We start from the raw sequence: 17,363 nt of genomic DNA, 5'->3' as shown, positions 1-17,363 counted from the left end.
AGTAGATTTCAGGGGCTCTCACCGCACACACGTAAAAGCAATTCTGTGAGGAGATTATGTTAACTAGCTTGACTATAGTAATCATTTCACTATGTATATGAATTCATCATGTTGTGGACCTTAAATACATACAATTTATATTAAAAAATAAAATAAAATAAAAAATTTGAAAAAAGAAAGGCACAATCTCATTGAACATGCTACCGCAGTATACTGCTTTACTGGAAGCGACTGTGCTGGGTTTCTATCCAGAAGAACCCTTCTTCAGAGAACCACTGGCCTCTTTGGAAATTCGTTCACGAGAGAAAAGTGTTTTTCAACTATGGAGGAGTATCCATGTATCAAAGCATAATTCCTCTAAGAAAAGAAAGAGCATCCATTCTGATGGAAACTTTTTGTTCTGGCCTTATTCTGAACTTTTAAAACTTTTTCATTAAACCTAGCACAGAACACATTGGAAAACTCGCAGTGCATGATTTGGTGGCAAGGTGACTTTTAATGGGAATTTAGCTTTCATAGAAGAATGTAAGATGTCCTGAAAGCATTGCTTATATGTAGCAAAACTGAAGTCTACTCTTAATGTTAATCAATATCTAGAAAATCCATATTGATTCTCTGTACGACATATGCCTCATTTCACATTCTGTGCTTTTAAGTTGTTACCTCTTTTCTCTATGTCTTCTGTGATCTTAACCCTTTTCTGCCCACCACCTTGTTGGAGGAATATCAATATAAATGTTACTCAAAACAGAGTACTCAAAATAGAGGTACACATACCAGTTAGAAAGCAAAATGTTTGCACAATATGGAAAATGGTGCCAAGTGCATTGCCTATTTATTACAGTAGAAGAAAAATGTTAAGACTGATGGAAAATAGTGATCTTTAAAATATTTTCCCTATACATTATTGGTGGCTTTGGTCCATATTTTGCACATTGTATATTTTTGTGTGTTGCTTTGCATTTGATGATTGAAGACATTGTGAAGCCTGAAAAGCCCCTCGGAGAAGCACTGGGACAAAATCTAAGGTGCTAGTTTCTGGAGACAAGATGCCACTTCATTGCTCTGAAGTTTACAGATTTGCTCTGACCTTTACAGGTCTGTTTTGAGTCATTTCCTGTCTGCTGTAGATTTTACCTGGAGACAGAATTGTCAATATATCTTCTGTCACCTTTTTGTTTCCTGGCTAGAAAATATTATAGCATGCTTTATTCTTAGGAGAGAGAAATATGTTTGTTTTTCAGAACATTCTTCCCTAAGGTAAAAGTCTCTGTACTCTGTAATTTTTCCAGTAGTTGTTATGAATCCTTTGCTGTTATAAATAGGTGAGCAGCCATCAGTAGCTGTGTTATCTCTTCCCAACGTTTTCTCCTCTTCCGATTTTCTTCTCCTTCTGGGTTTGAAGAAATAGGGATTTGAGGAAATAGGGGAAGATTTTTGAGCCTTTTTATGAAGTAGAAGCACTTCAGCTTGTGAATAAAATATTTAAGTTTATTAGCAATGTGATTGTGATAAGTAATTATAGAAAACTCCCCAGGTTTCTGGAATCAAGACTAACCATGTGGTACTCAGTCAAGAAATATATGAGACATTGTGAGTGATACAAAAAGGAAAATAATGTGGCTTTGTCCCCACTGTGACTGGAGAGATAAGACATGCTATAGATAAACAGAATGCACACTCTGTCCTGCAGGTTATTGCTTATCAGATGTCTGGGAAAGACACTAGATGCCATAGGAGAACACGGGAGGCTGCTTGGGGGACTTAGCTTGAAGCAGTGCCTATGGTAATGGCTAGAATTTCTATAGGCAAAAATGTGGGTGAAAAGTCAGGGCCCAGCTATGGAATCAAGTGGGTGAAATGGAATGTGCTTAGGGCAATGCCTGGCAGATGGCAAGCATTCATGACACATTCCAAACGATCCCAAAGATGATGATGATAGGCGATGTATTATTGTGGTTAGGAGCACAGGCTCTGGATTCTGATTATCTAGTTTGGAATCCCAGTTCTGCCATTTACCAGCTGTGTGACTTTAGGCAAGTTTCTTACATTTTCTGTGCCTCAATTTTCTTATTTGTAATACAAGAGTAATACCAATACGTAGCTCATAGAGTTGTTAAGAGGATTAAATTAATACACATGAAGTATTTATTTTGGTACCTGCCACAAGGATTAGAGATAGTTTGGGAATAGATTGTAAAAAACTTTGAAAGCACAGGACTTTTGAATTCATCCTGTAGGCAAGGGATGTCTTTTCAGTCAAGTTATTTATTCTATGAAACATTGGTTTGGAAAAAGAAAATAATTGTATATTAAAAGAAGTGAAAGAGTTGGGAAATAAACGTTTAAGAGTTTAAGGTGCAGGGGCCAGTTCTGTGGCTGAGTGGTTAAGTTTGCACACTCCCTTCGGCAGCCTGGAGTTCAGCGGCCAGGGGTTTGTGGTTTCGGATCCTGGGCGCAGACCTTTGCACCGCTGATCAAGCCACGGCGTGGCGGCATCCCACACAGAGGAAGTAGAATGACCTACATCTAGGATATACAACTATGTACTGGGGCTTTGGGGAGAAAAAAAAATAGAGGAAGATCGGCAACAGTTGTTAGCTCAAGGCCAATCTCCTCTCCAAAAAAAAAAATCAATAAGTTAGAGTTTAGGGGGCAGTATACACTCTTAACTGACGACAATATATGGTGCTGCCTTTTGCATAATCAGGGTATATAAATGTGGGAACCAAAAGGTAGAAGTAGGAATGGATCCTCTAAGCATTACTCTTATATTTTGACTCAAAATATTTGTGTTTCCCATTCTCAAGATGTTGGGCTATTAACATCTTAGTATTCAAAGGAGGAGTGCCTCCATCAGGAGCCAAAACAATGGTCTGTTGAACTGGAAGTTGAGACTTCCACAAGGCCATTTTTAGCTTCTGATGACACCAGACCTACAGAAAAACGGTTCCTGTTTGGCTGGCTGATTGCTCCTGTTTATCAGTGGAAAATAGTATTAGTGCTGCACTATGTGTACAGGAAGGAGGAGCTCTGGAACCCAGGCAGTTTCTCAGACACCTTCTAGTACTGCCACATGCAGTGATAAAGGGTAATGGACGATTACAGTCCCACAAGAAAAGCAGGGCAAACAAAATGTAAGATAGCCTGGAAAGAAAGTTTTGGATCACCCTACTAGGAAAAGAACCCGGTTCACTGAGGTGCTACTGAGGGCGGACTCAGCATGGGATAAGATGAGGAAGAAATATGTGAATACAAACCAAGCTTCATGACCAGTTGTAGAAACACTGGAGAGAGTAGTTATTAGTTATCTATATGTTAAAACTTTCCCCATTATCTCTGTATGTGTCTCTATATGTATCAGTAAACCTCCGTAGTTTCTTCTCTATCTCTTCATCTACTATTTTTCACAGTGTGGAGTTGATAGTTAACTTTATTACTGAGCCCATATTTAACTTTAACTTCATATCAAAACCTCATCAATGATTGTCAGCCATGGTCTCTTTCTGGGTCAGCTTCATTCCTCTTCTTGTTCAGTTACAATTTCATTTTGATACCTAGGGGTAATCTGGGTTAGAACCAAAGATTTGTGGGTTCTTGTTGTTGGGGGAGATATTTTCAGCAAAGCATGTAGCTGATTAGAAAAAAATGTTTTGACGTTAGGCTAGTTTACCGCTGTGCTTTGGAGAACAGGCTCTGGCATGGGGAGGGTGAAATAAAAAGTATAGATTTGGTTCCTTTACTGTGGCCTGGACAGGAATTTGAAATAGTAAGTGTATCCCATTAAGAAGAGACAAACAGCAGTCATCAAACTGCAGGTGGGTCTTCAACAGTGACTTCACGTGGCTGTGAAAATCATGTCACTTGTGGAATAATCAGAGATTAGCTCAGGGAAGCGGGGCCCCAGGATTCTGAAAATCTCAGGGCTTGAAGAAATCTTTAAGTGAGAGATATTTGCTCTCTGCTAATAAGCAAGGTGGAGATTTGAGCAATTGCTTGGAAAAATCAAAGTAATGATACAGTAGGTTTATTCTAGCACATTTTCTTTGCATATCTGAGTAGTAGGAGTGATTTTTGATGCATACAATTACTTACTTTTGAGTATTAAATTTATATATGATCATTGCAGATTTTTTGTCAAATAAAGAAAAAACCCCAGCACAAAGTCACATTTTGATGTTATTTCCTTCAGAACTTTCACCTTTGTTTCTATGAACTGTGTAAATTTAGATCACTTTTTTCCCTCAGTTTTATAAAGTATAATTGACAAACAAAAACTGTATATATTTACATTGTACAATGTGATGTTTTGATACATACATGCATTGTAAATGATTACCACTCTCAAGCTAATTAACTTCTCCATCACCTCACATAGTTATCATTGTTTTTTTTTGTGTGAGTGTCACTTACCTCTACTCTCTTAGTAAACTATAGTATTAATTACAGTCACCATGCTGTGCGACAGATCTCTGGAATTTATTCATCCTGTGTAACTGAAACTTTGTTCCCTTTGACCAACTCTTCCCCTTTCCCCTAACGCCCTCTAATCCCTAGCAACCACCATTCTACTCTCTGCTTCTGTGAATCTGACTTTTTTCGATCCTAAACATGTGTGAGATCATACAGTATTTGTTTTTCTCTCTGACTTTTCACTTAGCATAATGTCCTCCAGGTTCATCCATGCTGTCATAAATGACAGGATCTTCTTCCTTTCTAAGGCTTAATTATATCCCATTGTATGTGTGTATATATATATATATACACACATCACATTTATATATACACACATATATATGTATATATATAAATACACATCACATGTTTTTGTCCATTCATTCGTCAATGGATGCAAGTTTCTTCCATATATTGGCTGCTATGAATAATGCTACCATGAACATGGGAGTGCAGACGATCTTCAAGATACTGATTTCGTTTCCTTTGGATATATATCCAGAAGTGGGATTGCTGGATCTCATTGTGGTTTTGGTTTTCATTTTCCTGAGGATTAGTGATGTGAAACGTCTTTTCGTATAATACCTGTTGGCCCTTTGCATGTCCTCTTGGAAAAAACGTCTATCCTGGTCTGTTGACCATCTTTTAATTGGGTTATTTGTTTTCTTGCTATTGAGTTGTTTGAGTTCATTTTATATTTTAGACGTTAATTCCTTATCGGATGTGTGGTTTGCAAATGTTTCCTCCCACTCCACAGGTTGTCTTTTTACGCTGCTGATTGTTTCATTTGCTGTGCAGAAGCTTTTCTGTTTGATGCTCTCTGATTTGCCTGTTTTTGCTTTTGCTGCCTGTGGTTTTGGATCATGTCAAAAAATCATTGCCCAGATCCATTTGAAAAAGCCTTTTCCTTACATCTTCTTCTAGTAGTTTTACAGTTTCAGGTCTTATATTTAAGTCTTCAATTCATTTTGATTTGATTTTTGTATATGGAGTGAGATAAAGTTCAATTTAATTCTCTCTTTTTTTCAGGTATGCTTGTTTTTGGTGAGGAAGATTGGCCCTGAACTAGCATCTGTTGCCAATCTTCCTCTTTTTTTTCCCCCTCGGCAAAGCTCCGGTACATAGTTGTATATCGTGGTTGTAAGTCCTTCTAGTTCTTCTATATTAGACACTGCCATAGCATGGCTTAATAAGCAGTGTGTAGGTCGGTGCCCAGGATCTGAACTGGCAAACCCCCAGCCGATGATGCGGAGTCTACAAACTTAACCACTACGCCACCTGGCTGGCCCCCACCGTTTTGTTCTTTCACATATGGATATCCAATTTTCCCAGCACCATTGGTTGAGGAGACTGTCCTCCCCCCGTTGTGTATTCTTGGCACCTTTGTTGAAGATAATTGACCATAAATCTGTGAATTCATTTCTGGGCTCTCTGTTCTGTTCCCTTGGTATATATTTACAGCTGTTTTTATGCCAGTTTCATGCTGTTTTGATTACTATAGCTTTGTAGTATATTTTGAAATCAAGTGGTGTGATGCTTCCAACTTTGTTCTTCTTTCTCAAGATTGCTTTGGCTACTTGGGGCCTTTCATGGTTCCATGTGAATTTTAGGATTGTTTTTTCTATTTCTATAAAAATATGCCATTGGAATTTTGTTAAGAATTGCATGGCCTGGGTCCACACCTGGGTGTGTGTGGTGCCTGGGTTCACAGGGGCTGGCCTGGAGCCTTGATCCCTGGGGGCAGGCCTTGGAGACTGTGTTGATGAGGGCAAGCCTGAAGCCTGGGTCCATGGTGATGAGTTTGTCTTGAGTCCCAGGCTGGCCTGTGCTTAGGTCCACAGAGGCAGGCCTGGTGCCTGGGTCTTGGGGTAGCTGGCTTGATGCTGGGACAGGCTTGGAGCCTGAGTCCTTGGGTACAGGTCTGGGCCCTGGGGCTGTGAGGGCCAGCCTGGAGCTGGGTCTGCACGGGCAGTCCTGGACTCTGAGTCCACTGGAGCCAGCCTGGACCCGTGGTTCACTGGAGCCTGGGGCTGCAGGGGCTGGCCTTGTGCTGGGGAGAGTCTGGATGCTGAGGTCCATGGAGAAGTCTGGTGTTCCCTTCACTCTTCTTCTTCCAACTCACAGGGAGGATATTTGCCTCTGGGCTTCACTGCCTGGGCTTGGGCAAAAAATGATGTGGGTAATGTGAAACTGACCTTCCCACCCTCTTCAACGTGCCTTTCTTATTTCTGTGCTCCACCCGCGTGCTGTAATCTCTCATCTGGAATCCTCAGCTCCTGTGAAAATACTTTTGTGCACGGATAGTTGTTCAAGTTGGCGCTTCTGTGAGGGGATGAGTGCTGGGAACTCCTATCCCATCATCTTGCTGCCATCACTCTATCTCTCTGTGTGTATATTTCTCCCCACTAATTTTTAATCTTCATTTAAGGAAACAGAACCATCTCTTCTTCAACACTTTATTTGAATTTGACTTAAATGTCACCTCAACCAGAGAGAGCTTCCTTGCTGACCCTATTTAAACTACCATCCTTCCAACCCCCATATTGTTACCCAGTTTGCTCTTCTTTATAAAACATTGGTGGCTGGCTTTGTAGTATTTATTTAGTTGTTATTATGGCAGGGAATTTATTCACTGCATTATCCTTAGATGCTAGAAGAATGACAGTTATGCAATAAACACTCAATAAATATTTCTTGAATAAATTTATTAAAATATTTGTATAATTCAGTGAAATTTTATTCATTTATTCATGCAGCTAATTCAAATATTTTGTTAGAATTGTCATTATGTATTATGCTTTGTTTTTTGTTATTTTTATTATGATAGAATTACTTTAGGTATCCTACTCTTTCCTTTCATCAAAGTTATGATGAATGATTATGTTTTCCAATTGTATCTCTGAGTGATTTATATGTAATTTTTTTATTGAAAGTTAGTTTGTAAAATTACTTTGTATTTGGCCATTTTCAAAACTCTCTAACTAGTTCTAAAAATATTAAAATTGATTCACTTGAATTTTCTAGATATGTATTTATGTAATTGAGTGCTGAAAATGGCTGATTGTTAAGTTCATGGAATCTTCTGAATAGATTATAACCTTCCTGCTGGTATAATAATATATTTTTAACCTTTATACCATCAAGCCTAAGCATGATGCTTTACTCGTACTATATTTCTAACTAAGGTTTGCTGAATGACTATTTGATTGCCCACACATCTTTACATCTCTTGGTATCCAAATCCTATTAAGTATGGAAGTCTGGTCAAGTTGAGGAACTTCAGCTCCTCTTCTCCAAATGGAATCACCCTCAACAGGTCCAGTGGCCAGAAAAGGCGCTGTGAAATAGACATTGAGATTGAATCCCTTTCAGAGATTCTGCCTCAGATGTGTTGGTAGTGATAATAATGCTTCTGAATACCCACTGCCAACTGGGTGAGAAGTATTAGAGGAGATTTTTTGTTTTTTATTGAGTTCATAATAGTTTACATCAATGTCAGATTTCAGTTGTACATTATTTCTTGACTGTCACCACATAAGTGCTCCCCTTCACCCACTTTGCCCTCCCCCCTTGCCCTGGTAACCAATGAACTGTTTTCTTTGTCCCAGTATTTGTTTATATTTCACATATAAGTGAAATCATCTGGTGTTTGTCTTTCTCAGACTGGCTTATTTCACTTAGCATAATTCCCTCTAGGTCCTTCCATGTCATTGCAAATAGGATGAATTTGTCTTTTTTTCTGGCTGTGTAGTATTCCATTGTATATATATACCACATCTTCTTTATCTAATCATCAGTTGATGGGCACTTGGATTGCTTCCCTGTCTTGGCTATTGTGAATAGTGCTGCAATGAACATAGGGGTGCATGTGTTACTTTGGATTGTTGATTTCAAGTTGTTTGGGTAGATACCCAGTAGTGGGATGGCTGGGTCACATGGTAGTTCTATTTTTAGTTTTTTGAGGAATCACCATACTGTTTTCCATAGTGGTTGCACCAGTTTGCATTCCCACCAGCAGTGTGTGAGGGTTCTCTTCTCTCTACACCCTCTCCAACATTTGTTATTTTTAGTCTTAGTGATTATAGCCATTTTAATAGGTGTAAGGTGGTATCTTAGCATAGTTTTGATTTGCATTTCCCTGATGATTAGTGATGTTGAACATCTTTTCATGTGTTTATTGGCCATCTGGATAACTTCTTCGGAAAAATGTCAGTTCATCTCCTTTGCCCACTTTTTGATCAGGTTGTTTGCTTTCTTATTGTTCATTTGTGTGAGTTCCTTATATATTATGGAGATTAACCCCTTGCCAGATATAAGATTTGCAAATATTTTCTCCCAATTGGTGGGTCATTAGAGGAATCTTTTAACATCATTGGATTCATTGGACATAAGGAAGAGGCTGGACCAAGTTGTGTAATCAAATCTTCATGAAGCCCTTAGCTAAATTCTGTGCTCTTTTTGCTCCTTAATAGAACAGATGAAATGTTTGCCAATAATGTTTGGTATATATTACCTTCCTCAAAACAATATAAATATTTTATAGACTGGAGTATAGCTATAAAACCATGAATTAAAAAGTGTATACGTAGAAGTACTGATTCACTCCCAAATTTTACTTCATGGTTTGCAAAAATTACTGCTTTTCTAAATAGGGATAGGACAATCACAATTCGGATTATAAATATAAGTTTTCCTGACATTACTTAGACTTTCCCACACATGGGCATAAGTCTACATCTAAACTTCTATTGTGTCTCAGAGAGAATTCTCCCTCTTGTTTGCCAACTCCTCCCTCATGTCTTGTATGGAAAAAATGGAATGTGCCTTCCAAATGCCACAGAGACACTAAAAAAGGGCAAATAGATGAAACTCATTGGAATACTTATCCTGGAAAATTATTGAAAAATAGTGGGACAGAATTAGAGACCTTCAGAGTACAAAACAAAAGAAACTACCTCCATGACCTTTGCATATATGTTTTCAGCAGCACTGGAAGTACAGTTGTGACCTATGTATTTTGCAGTCTCTGATGCCCTGGGTTGCTTTCTTCATGCTAAAACATATTCAGCAATATTTCTCTCCTGGTGCTGGAAATTTCAGTGCTGCTCAGTAGAGGTCTCACCCTCCAGCATGCTTGAAATTGGCATGCCATAAATAAATAATGAATGTAAAGTTGAATCATAGAATATCTGACTTTTCTTTGGAGTCTATTGTTGCATAAGGGTGCTAATATTTTTCTCACTGGTTTAAGGTGCACTTTGATGTATGTCTTATATCAGAAATCATTTAATCTGAAACCCAAAGAGATGCTGTGAGAAGATATTCATCTTTTTTCAAATAAGGTACACAAATCTTAAAATAAAGAACTGGAATACCATTACTCTGTGCTTCCTCTAATATCTAGTTATGCTTATTAAAGAAAAATGACATAGGCTTTAGGTATGACTTGATAGATTGTGTTAGTGTTAACAACTGATCTGACAACTTTAAAAGAAGTTTGAAACTGAATTATTCAGTGATTTTCATGGGCTAAATAATGATCCAATGAACAAATATGAAGGAGAAATTCATGACATGTGTAAATTTGATTTTCCTTTAAATAATTTCCCTGACTGTATTTGTACAATATTGTTCCAAATAATTCTATGAATTATTCCTTGAATAGGAAGTCTTAACGCAGGCTGCTAGTATTTCTAGATTTCTTTTTGTGTAGGCAGTAGCAGAGAATATGAGCTCAAACGTAGAATGGAAGATTTGACATTCTGAGATCTGAACAAAACTCACAGGAGTAGATGATTTTTGACAAGGAAATTGATGGTATGTTTTTAGTAAAATGTCTTCTTTGAGATCTAATGCAGACATGGGTTTTCTTTTGAAATCCTCCTTGCCTCCAACGTTTAGAGCTTGTGTACAGCTTGAGGGGGGTGACACTAACTCTTCTCTAAGGGACTCTCAGTTTCATTTAATGTTTTCTGAGTGGATGACACCTCCTGCCATCATCATCCATTGCCCTTTTTTTGCTCTTTCTTCTCCTTCGAGGATTAGTTCAGAGCATGTTTTTTTTCTTTCATGTTTTCTCCTTCCTCAATCTGTTGTCTTAAGAAAAGCCAAGTGACGAACTAGAGTGTTTGCTAAAAATGTACTATTTAACAATATTTAGAAAATATACTAAACACTTCCCTAATAGTTTGAGAAGTAAAGTCTCTAAAAAGTCAAAATACGGATTTTTGATAGGTGAGAATGCCTTTGAATTTGTAGTGTAATACCTTCCTAAATTACAGGAAAAAATTGATTAAAAATCAAAACATGTAATTAGGTTCATAACTTACTTTTTTCAGAACAGGGAACAGTGAAGTTGACCAACATACTGAAAATTAAATGTAATTGAAATAAAATGGTCAGTTTTGGTTTTTCAGTCTTACAGACGTTTTTCAAACTCTTGCCAACAGAGCAAATCTGGGTGAAATACAGTGATGTTTTTCATGGTCTGAAAGAGGGTTGTGGATGCTGGTGAAATATATGCTAGTACTTTTCACTGCTTGACATACCACATCCTGGAAGTCTGTTTCATTTTTAATGGAGGCATTATTCTATAATAAGAAAACAAGTTAAGGAAATTACTGCCATTTGAAAAGCAAATTTTCACTTGAAACTATAGTAGGGCTGTAACAATATAACACTACCAACTGCTGGGTGTCAAATTCTGCTTAAAGACTTTTGCAGAGGCAGCCTTTGATAGTTATGAATCCATCGTCGCCAAGACCTTACAATTGACTACAAACTTTATCTCATCACTTTCATAAATTCCAGTGAAGAGAATAATAAACTATGGATAGACATGTTTATTTTAATGTGTGAAACTCAGTAGAATCCAGTGCCTTTGGTTTCAAAGAGAAAAAGAAGGTTTCAACAGCTGGGTTTCAAAGACCACGCAAATTCAAGCCCGATGGGCCACTGAAGTGTGAATGAAAGACTTATTGCCTTGGGCCTGCTCATGTGGAGCCCTTTTGAGCCGTGTGCATGTTTTCCAAAACCATTCATCTCGTATTGAATTTCCTGCAAACACACAGACACTTCTGCCCCATTGCACAGCCCACCTAATGCTTTATTCATTTGATTTGATTTATTTATACTGTGCCTATTTCTCCCAGTGCTCTGATGTGAACTTAATACAAATTCAATATCCAAGGCAAATCCAGCAACCAAAACCAGTTTTAATGAAAGCAAATACTAGGAAAGTATGGAAAGATGAACCATGTGTTATACGCTAGCAGGAGGGGGCCATGATGGCTCCAAAGGAGTTCCAAAAATAAAGATAAGTTGCCTCTGAAAACTTTTGGAGGGCACAATTGGGCTGGCAGTCACATCCAACGGAGCACATAAGAGAGCAAGGTAGAAGTTTTGAAGGCAGCTGTTTGATGATGACTGAACTGTCAGTCTTAAAACTAACTTATAATCATTGCCAAGTTTCATTCCCAAAGGCCTCTGGATATTTAAAGAGGAAATGATATATAAAAAAGTAGTGACACGATATTCTGCTAAAAAGAAATACAAGCGATGTTTTGTAGGACTTCCGAGTTTGAAAACTTCTGAAATGTTTATTCACTTTGGGTGAAAATGATCAGTCTAGATTACACAAGCAGCAGTATTGTTCAAGATGAAAATAATGCAACTGAGTGCCTTGAATTTAATTTTAGAGTGACTGAGAGCGTAGACTCTGGAGGACTGTCTGTTTAATAGCATATGAGAAACAGTCAAGGCTGATAGCAGGTTTCAGTAATTGTTTTATCAGACACAGTTCAATCAAGAACACAGATGTCACTCGTGTATTCTGGGTATAAAAGGTAAAAATATATGAATTAAGAAGTTAGACAATTGTTGGAAGAGCTGAGGTCAAGGGAACCGACATTGAAGATCTCAGCCTGAAACATCAAATAGATGGTTCTCAAGTCCTCACTTGGAAGATACAGCAATTCTTAAGCATCTCCAGGAACTTCTGTCAACACTCTCAGTCTGCAGTGGTGAGACTGATGGTTCTTGAGTTCCCTGAGAAGACTCTGGGTCTTGTGTTTGTCCACACATCTGACTGCAACTACTTTTGGAAAATAATGGGTCCTGCTTCTCTTTATCCTACAAATCTTGGGCAAATGCCTCTCATTGGCAAACTTTAACCTAGAATCATGAAAAGAAGAAGACTATGGGAAATACAATCCTCATCTTTACAGTCCTTACCTGAAGTCCAGGATTAGACCTTGGAAGGGTATAGAGGTCATGGTAAATTGACAGTGAACTCTCCATCCCTGTTTTGTAGGCAGCTTCAGGAAATTGTGTTTCAGATATAAAAACCTGAAAAATACTGGCAAAGTAGACACTGAAGGGAGAAAAATTAAACCCTCAATTTTACAAAGTATCTTATACTTGTGTAGTCAAAATATAGAATTCTGAAAGTCTAACTTCTTAGTGTTTGGTACACTACTTTAAGAATGTCGGTTATTAAAGGACATGACCTGAAAGGACAATTTGCTTTAAAATGGTTTAGCTACAGTTTTCTGTGGCAGGCATATATTGAGTATCTACCCAGCTCATGAACCACTAAACTCTCCTTTGCTATGGAAACTTATGACAACTCTAGTCCCCAAAGCCACATAATGAAATCCTTGTTCACAGTTGATTTGACCATGGGAAGGCATTTGGTTCAAGCGAGGTTGATAAGATTCTTCTTCCAGGGAATTTTAGGTGAGTCTGGGCTTCTCTTGAACATATCAGATCTAACCATGGGAACTCTGGGTTAGCCAATTTCTGCAGGCCACGTGGACTCGGAAACCAATTTATGGAGGGAGGGAAATAAAGAGAAAGTCCAGAGAGAAGCAGGCTGAGGGGTGTAGTGAGAGCTCTACATCGTTCCAATTCTTTGTTGCAGTCTCTCTTGGAGACTTGGAAATGTTGCCCCTGGAGTCTATGAAACAGCCCTGTGTCCATATTGTAGATTCTATCTCCTCAGCCTGTCTAAGCTAGTTTTTTTTTCCTTAAAGTATCTTGAATTGGATTCTTTTACTTCCAATGGTAAACTACTAACAAAGGATGTTTATTACATTTAAAATACAATTCAGAGAATATCTCAATTTAGTTCAAGAGAGTATCTAATGAACAAAATAATGCCATAATTGCTTATTTCCTTTCTGATTCATTTGTCACTTCCACATTCTTATTTTTCCTACTGTCCTATGATTTCGCGATTTTTAACTGAACTTCCTCCTCCTGTCTCCCGCCTCCCTAACTGGTAAGAAGAAGAGAAGAGAAATAAAACCTGCAAACCACACCGTTAGGTTTTGGGCTTGCTAAAAATGCCAGTAAATGAGAGACAGTTGAACTTAATGACAAAAATAAGGTTCTAGTAAGGCTTTAAGGTAGTCACTCCTAAGGCTGAGGGGCGAATAAAGAGCAAAATTATCTCTAAACAATATGGTCAAAGCTGGACTCCAGAGAGAATATACGTACTGGATTTCACATCAAACAGCAGATTGCCAACTTCTCTTCAACAAGATAATTGGCCACACTGGTAAGTATATTATTACTAATATAAAATATTGTAATAGGAAACCTGAACTAGCAATGGCAGATTTAGAAGTGAGTTAAAAATTTGGCAGAGGAACATTTATTGCAATTGACTTTCACATAAGGTAAGAGAGAGAAAGACAATGAGGGAGAGAAGGGAGCAATTTCTTGTTGGCACAAGGCTTACTAAAAAAAATAAGAAATCTATATTATTGCCAATATCTATTTCATTATTTTCATAAGAAAAAAACAATGACAATCATTTCATGTATTATTTCTAACCAATGCTTTTTTATTATTGCTAAAGCTAATTTTATTCTCTTAGGCCAAGACACAAAATGTGATCATGAAAGCATTCAACAGGAAGCATTTATGCCTTAAATAATTCAGGCAGCAGCAGAATTTAGATTACTTAATTTCCTTTAAATAATTTAGGGGTGGCACTTAGGGCACTGAATAATCCACCCATGAATGGCGGAGCAAAATTATGCATAATTTTTGATATTCAAATCTTAGATGTCTTTCCTCTTATTTCTAGCATAATGGATCTGAAAAGAATTGTTTTAAAAGGAATGTGTTATGAGTAGACACTTAAAATATCAGCCATTAGCAGCTTATCAGTACTCCTGTGAATGAGTGCTCTGCAAGGAACTAAGTGAAAGACGATACCCCAATATAATGTCCAGCTAGTATAAAGCCTTGCCACACTTTTCCCACAAGAGGAACTTCTCACAAATCATCTTCCCTTTTCTGACACCATATATTTCTATTATAAGGAAGGACCACTGTCCCTTTGAATGTTTGGCATATTGTTCTTAAAAGACATTAGTCCTGTAGCAATTAAAAATGCTTTCAGTTTTAGGAGAACAGAATACATTGTGTTCAGGTACACTAGAGTCATGATAAAGCTTTTGGTACAAAACCTTTCAAATATTCTATAGGAGATGCGGATAATGAAGTCACAGACTTCCTCTCCTGACCAAGCCAATCACAGCATTTGCTTGCATCCTCATGCTAATTGAGTTGTTTGGTGTCGAAACGCAACAACATTGTTTTCACAAAGTATAATTAAAATGAAGTTAAGCTATTAGGATAAAGAATACTTTAAATAAAGAAATTTACATAATGAAGTGGTTTGGTTTAGAAATTTTGTTTTTATAATAGGATGTTATTAAATACAAAACATTATAATTAAAAGAGATAAGTAAATTAAATACTTATAAGTTTATTACAATTACCAGCTGATTAAGTTTCAGTAAATAAACAGGTAACTTACCATTTCATAACTGTTTATTAAAAATACTTCCAAAGAGAACAATTGCAACAGGCTTTTAAAAATTTATTGTTTTTATTGATATTTTCCTTTATTTCCTTTTTGCTATTGCTATTGTTATTATTTTTATTACCAACAATATTTTATTTTATTTGAAAATCAGCTTTATGAGGTCTAGTTGCCTCCAATAAAACTCAGATTTATGACTTTTGACAAGAGTACACCTGCTCAGTTACCATCTCAATGAACACAGCACGTTTAAATCCTTCCACAAAGTTCTCTTGTGCCCCTTTGCTGCCAGTCTCTCCTGATCCCCCACCCTCCAGAGCCAGGCAACTACGGATTTGACTTTTATAATATAGATTAATTTTGGTTGTTCTAGAATTTCTTATCACACAGTAATTTATAATTACACAGTAATTATTTTTTGTCTTCTTTATTTCATTTAGCATAATGCTTATGAGATTCATTCATGTTATTACATATATCAGTAGTTCCTTCCATTTGTTTACCTAGTTGTGTTATGTTGCTGAATATCGTACAATTTGCTTATCCATTCACCTTTTGATGGACATTTTAGTTGTCTCTAGCTTTTGACTTTTATGATATTTAATTAATTACTTATTGAAATAATTTTAATTCTGAAATAATTCCAAACTTAGATAAAAGTTACAAGAATAGCACAAACAATTTAGTTTTCTTTTAGTCATTTAAGAATTAGTTGATGATATGATGTTCCATTATCCCCAAGACTTTGGTGTATAATTCCTATGAACAAGAACATTTTCTTATATAATCACAATACAACCATCAAAATTAACACTGATACATAATTACCATCAAATATACAGACCCTGTTTAAATTTCATCAGTTTTCCCAAGAGTTTAAACCAAAATTGCACGTTGCAATCTCTTTAATTCCCTTCTGTCAGAAACAGTTCCACAGCCTTTCCTTGCCCTTCCTGATGTTAATAGTTTTTGAAGATTAGAGCAAGTTACATTGTAGAATATTCCTCGACTGGAATTTTGCTTAATGTTTTCCCATGATTAGATTCACATTATGCATTTTTGGGCAAGGATGTCAGAGATATGATGGTGTGTTCTTTTCATTGTATCCTGTTAGGTGGTACACGATTTTAATTTGTCCAGTTACTGGTGATGTCAACTTTGATCATTCGATTGAGGTGGCATCTGCTATGTATCTCCATGCTAAATTACTCACGTGCCCTTTTGTGATTAATAAGCATTTTGTAGAGAGGTACTTTGAGACTATGTAAATCCCCATTGCTCATCAAACTTTAGTCTGTTCATTTTAGCATCCATTGATATGTCTTGGGTAAATTAATGTTACTATGCCAAATTGTGATTTTTTAACTCTATCATTCATTCTACATTAATTAGTTGAAATTAAGCCCAAAGAAACACTTTCTCATATCAGCATTTATTTATTCATTTATTCATATCAGTATGGCTTCACGGATTCCTATTCTTTTAATAGCTTTTAATCTGTTACACTCATTAAATATTATGATGTTTGAATTGTCCTAAATGTGGCCAGGTAGTATTTTTAAGCTAGGCTTTTTGTTTTTTTAACATGTCTCCATCATCCTTTGAGCACTTTCTTTCTGATGCAAAGTTTTTCAGGCTCATTTTTTATTCTTTGCCCCATTTTTATTCCATTGAGGAGCCCCAGTTCCTTTTAGTGGAAAGATGTATTTAGAAACCAAGATCTAGACACTAGGTGTGTTTATTGCTATTGGGGTGTCATTGTTGCAAACTTTCTCAGTGGACAGAGTTACGAGATGTATGTATGTGTATACACATGCACATTTAAATATATGAATATATTTATTCATATGAATATATTTATTATATTTATATTTATATATTATATTCATGGATATATTTACTCATATCCATGAGTTCACACTGATGCCTTCAATTCCACTTCAGCAATAAAATGTTCATTCTAATTTTCTCCCTTTCCATATTTGTAACTCTCTTCTCTGGGGAAACATAGATGCCAAAATCTTCAATATATTACTTAGTGAATTCATTCTCCTGGTATGTTTCCACTCTT

Source organism: Equus asinus, chromosome 3 (assembly GCF_041296235.1).
Source record: "Equus asinus isolate D_3611 breed Donkey chromosome 3, EquAss-T2T_v2, whole genome shotgun sequence".
Taxonomy (NCBI): Eukaryota; Metazoa; Chordata; class Mammalia; order Perissodactyla; family Equidae; genus Equus; species Equus asinus.
The sequence above is the reverse complement of the archived record's forward strand: the minus strand, read 5'-3'. Positions refer to the sequence as shown.